The sequence below is a fragment of the Myotis davidii genome, unplaced genomic scaffold (assembly GCF_000327345.1).
Source record: "Myotis davidii unplaced genomic scaffold, ASM32734v1 scaffold32, whole genome shotgun sequence".
NCBI lineage: Eukaryota > Metazoa > Chordata > Mammalia > Chiroptera > Vespertilionidae > Myotis > Myotis davidii.
This window is the reverse complement of record NW_006286587.1, coordinates 5076982-5082097: the sequence shown is the minus strand read 5'-3', so window position 1 is coordinate 5082097 and position 5116 is coordinate 5076982. Positions and strand designations below refer to the sequence as shown.

The 5116-nt window shown below is 38.6% G+C and overlaps 1 protein-coding gene across 2 annotated transcripts in view; it reads right to left on the bottom strand.

Annotated features, from left to right (window-relative positions):
- The window catches only part of PLCB1 (phospholipase C beta 1), a 631360-nt gene extending 627353 nt beyond the window's left edge, over positions 1 to 4007 (bottom strand). For both annotated transcript variants that reach the window (XM_015560268.1, XM_006758081.2), the window contains exon 1: positions 3936 to 4007. The gene's annotated coding sequence lies outside the window, so the exon portion shown is untranslated. The remainder of the gene's footprint in view (positions 1 to 3935) is intronic.
- Between the last annotated feature and the right edge of the window lie 1109 nt (positions 4008 to 5116).

Genomic DNA, 5116 nt, shown 5'->3' with positions numbered 1-5116 from the left:
TTGACTGTGGAGAGAGGGCTAGGATTGGGGTCAATGGTGGGCAGGGTGAAGGACACATAGACTGTTTTACTCTCTAGCACAAAGAACATGTTTGGATATTACCTGCAAAACTGAAAACCAATAAAATCTGTAACCAGAAAAAGAGAGGAAGTAGTTGGAGTCGTTGATTTAAAGTGTGTATTGTTCCTCCCATTTCTCTTAATTTAATGATGTGTTCTGCCCCTCCCGGAACTCCTGCTTTAGGGATACAAGGAAGAGTTTACTCAACTATATTGAACTTCCTGGATCTGAACTACGTAGTGACCAATTTTATTTTTACACCAACGTTGGCACCGAAGCAGGGCATCGAGTTGCAAGGCAAAGGTCCACTTTGTTTCATATTCTAGCAGGGTAGGTTTTTATTAGCTCTTTAACATTGACCCCTTTCTTTCCTTCCCCAGCTTGTCTTCCAAAACTGTGACGCAGATTCTCCTTGTGGGTCACATGGTTTTGGTGGCTGACCCTTCTTGTGTTGGTTTCTGGTCCCAATATGGATGGCATAGCTCCAAAGAAAAGGCACAGTCTAACGGGCAACCTCTTAAGTGCCCGGGCTGGGCAGGAGCCCCTTCTCACCCAGGGTTACAAATAAACTGATCCTCTTCACATAGCACACATGGACACAAGAAAAAGAAACCACACCAGGCTTAAAACATCATATTCAGAAACTTGTTCTTGCTCGTTACAGTCAATAAGATTTACAGAGCTAACAATACAAAAGGAAAGGATAATGAAAATTAAGTGTATAGTGGGTACAAAGTATAAATAGGTATCCCGTAAGATGGTGTGCGTATTTATCTGCTTCTACCCATCTGAAACATGCTCTCAATGTTTCACCAAAGCTACCTAAAAATCACTGGCCAGCTCTGGCTTTGAACCCCTAAATCTATAATCTGAGCTGCCTGTCTTCTTTGCCACCTATCATTTGTATGGTGACAAACCAAAGGGGGGGTTAGGGAAAGGAGCATGTCATTGTCCCTGAGGATGAAATCAGTGGCTTAAAATGAATGGGTGGTTCTATTCAATGGTATAAGGTAGCCATGATGGGAGAGAGGACGTGGGTAGGATATTGTGTAAAATGTTCAGATTTTCCTCCAGTGCTCTAACAAGAAAGATCTTATAACAATATGCTTTACCAAGAGCTTCTTAACACCACTCAGCTCGCCTCCCAGCAGACTAGGCATCCAGTGTTTACTAATCAAAGCATTTCAGTACAGGCTTCATGGACAAAGGGGAAAGGCTTTGGGAAGAAGCTGGAAGGGAGAAGGGAAGTGTAATACGCTAAGCACCAGTACAAGCTTACAAATGAATGGAGAACACAGTGTGTAAAATGAAGAGATAGCCTGGCCGGCATGGCTCAGTGGTTGAGCATCAACCTATGAACCAAGAGGTCACAGTTCCATTCCCAGTCAGGACACATACCTGGGTTGTTGGCTCAATCCCCAGTGTGGGGTGTGTAGGAGGCAGCTGATCATTGATTCTCTCTCATCATTGATGTTTCTCTCTCTCTCTCTCTCTCTCTCTCTCTCCCTCTCCCTCTCCCTCTCCCTCTCTCTCTCTCCCCTTTCCTCTCTGAAATCAATAAAAATATTTAAAAATAATAAAATAAAATAAAATCAAGGGATGAACTTCAAACCTCTTTTTTTCTCTGACATATCATCCGTCTAATACACGTGCGAGATTCACATCACTAGCAGTAATTGTCAGCAAAAAGTATTTTAAAGAAAGTGGGCCTCTAAATAACATGGTGATTATACCATCCAACTTCTAATGACCTTTTGCAAAATGCATGGACTAAAAGCTTGGCGTGCCATCATCTGTGAGCACCACTTCTCTCTTCTAGCATCCATTTACTCTGCGCCACTCAGAGGAGTGCATCTCTAGAAGGGGATGTAGCACGCCTCTGGTTTCAGGGCTGGGCTTAAAGCAGAAGCACATGGTACCTTGGAAGCATGGAAAGTCTAATTTTTGTTCTTAAATCCTCTCATTTTGGGGTTAGTGATATATGATCACCGACAAAAAAAAATAAACCTCCAACCTCTAGTATAGATGACTGAAGGATGACTTGGGTACTTAAAAAGTAAAAAATAAAATTTGCCATCTCTTGGCTAGAACTGTAAGATTAATATCCATGAAAAGAAAGGCAATAAATAGATAAAGGAAACTGCTACCTCATTATTTGTTTTCATTGGTCATAAACAGTATAACAACCAAGAAAGAAAAAAAAAGGTTAGTAGATAAAAGTGAAAGAAATGTCCCTACATATGAAAATAAGTATGAGTCAAAATACAGGAACAATAGAAATGCATCAAAGAGACTTAGGCCCTAAAACCTTTCTCTTTCTTAAGCAAAGAAATATTTATGACTGGTCTTAGAGGGCAGCTTAGCTGACTTGCCATGAATTATTTAAAAATCCCAAATACCTTCCATTGCTTTTATAGAAGCTTGATTTACCAGTTGAAAAATCAAACTGACAGTTTAGCCTCTCATACAAATACCCAAACTTTTAAAATGCTCTGGGCATTATAAACATATCTTTCATGAATATAGTTCCAACACTCCTAAAAATAACCTTTAGGAGGAAAAAGAAAAACACAACTCTTTCAAGCCATTGTTTTATACATAACAGCAGGAAGCCAAACAGCACGTCAAAGCCAGCGTGATTAACACACTCAGTAATAAGCGTGAACATTAAATAGGAAATCTTACTCCAATACATTTTTTGACATTAGCTTGGGGTCTATGACTTAGCCCCCCAACATCTGTGGCCACAGATGATTCCAGGGAACCCATACTCAAAAGGAAACTGCAGGGCCACCAGGCTAAAATCTGCCTTAGGATGATGGTTAAAAAGGCCATTCAGGACTGGCCTTGGAGACCAGCACCCTAAGAGTTTCACCCAGACTCAGCCCTGACCCCAAACACACCACAGCACAGGGCCAGTTCCATACTGCTGCTCACAGGTGCAATCCAGGTTGTCCAAAAAGCAGAAGGTGAGACAGACAAACTATGGGTAAAGGACCTAATGTAAGGATGTGAAAAGACTCATAGCAGCTCATAATTTGGTGCTCGGTACACTATTGGGGTCCATATGTATTTAGCACTCTCCATAAAGCTGATCCCATCTCCAAATATCAGAATTTAGAGAGCCAAAATATCCTACGATCTATGGTCTCCTAGGTTCAAGTACAGAACCGTAGCTTCGTCTCTTGAAATAATAACTACTTTCTATGAATATGCTGGTCTAACTGCCCATTAAACGCCAAGTAAATATTATGATCTCCAGACACTCCACTTTTAATAATTCAATATGAAATCATCTCAATTGGTTTCATACTAAATGAGATTTTAAATTTATGATATGGTGAACAGAAAGCTAATGTGGGAAGAAATTCCTGAAAAATTAAACAGGTAGGCTAAAGGAATCTTATTCTTGGTTTTCTGAACAAATGATCAAGGCCACATTCCCGCTGAGGCTAGGAGATCCCTTAATAAGCAGCAAAGAAAAGAGGGAAGAGAAAGAAAAAGCCAAAGTTATAGACATTAAAATCAAAAGTGCTTTCTCACCATTTTTCTTCATTCTTTATGGGTAGAGTTGGAGAAGGGACTTAAAACGGTAATATTGGCTAATTTTCTTCTACAGCAAATGTAATTCACATTCCCATGTTCTTTTCCGGAAAACTACCAATTGTTCTAGGATTTAGAACATCTAATATGTCAGACTAGAGTCCTTGGAAAATCCTAAAACATTTAGATACCGGATATACTTTTGAAGTAGAATCTTTAAATAACTTACAAAGGGTCATCTATGAAATAGGTATACTTATGCAGACAAAATAAATACCTTGCAAATCAGCAACTAACTGGATAATGTAAGAAAGACAAATATTACTTCTTACCTTGTTTTGATCTGTCCAGTAAAAGAAAAATCCCTGAGGGTCAGACCTCAAAATAATTGGAGTGACAATAGTGGAGTCCTAGAAATGTAAAAAAACACATGTATATTAATATATGTGCCTGTAGAAAATCCTACCCAGAAGTTACTTACAGGAAATCATTATTAAGAGTTTCTTCAAGGTCATCAATTATTAATAAATTTCAAAAAAATAGACATGACATCTTTAATGTCATAGAACTATTAATTACATAACTGGGGTACTAGTACTTTAGTAATGATCAGAATATTTGGATATTACGTGTAAAGGAAAAGTCCAGTAATGCATATATTTATTTATTAAGACAGATTTTTTAAGGCATTGGCATGTTTTCTATTAAAAAGTTGCACAGACAGATCTTAAGGGAAGGGGGGGGGGCAGGCAGAGAATGCCCAAAGAACTTACATGCATATATGCATAATTCATGGATACAGACAACAGTGTGGTAAAGGCTTGGGGTAGGGCTGGAACCAGGAGGAGCTGGGCAATGGCAGGGAAATGGGGACATCTGTAATACCCTCAATAATAAAGATAAATAATTTTTTAAAAAGCTATATTTAGTTTTCCAAATAATTTTCACACTACATATCATTATCTATATATATAAAAGCCTAAGCGATTGGCCGACCTTCCGACCAATTAACCAAAGATCTTATATGCATACTAGACATCCAATGCACGGATTTGTGCAGCAGTGGGGTCCTTCAGCCTGGCCTGTGGGGATCAGGCCAAAACTGACTGTCCAACATCTGCCAAGGGGTCCCGGATTGCAAGAGGGCACAGGCAAGACCAAGGGACCCCATTGGTGCATGAATCCATGCACTGGGCCTCTATAATATTTTATATGAATACAATTAATTAAAATCAATGCTTGAGAGCATATTTTAAAATACATTTGTATTGTAAAACTATTTTTAATTGTGCTCAAGAGAGTAAACATAGCATTTAGGCATTGCCATTTTCAAGATAACAGTTAATAAGGCCATCTTCTACATATTCATAAGGTTATACACAAAAGTGTTATAAATCTAAATTTGTCATGATAAAAGAAAACATAGAAAAATTTAAAGCATGCATATTGTAAAGCAAAATCTGCATGCTCTGTAATTATAATATTAAGCATTTCTAAAATCTGTGTTCTTTCC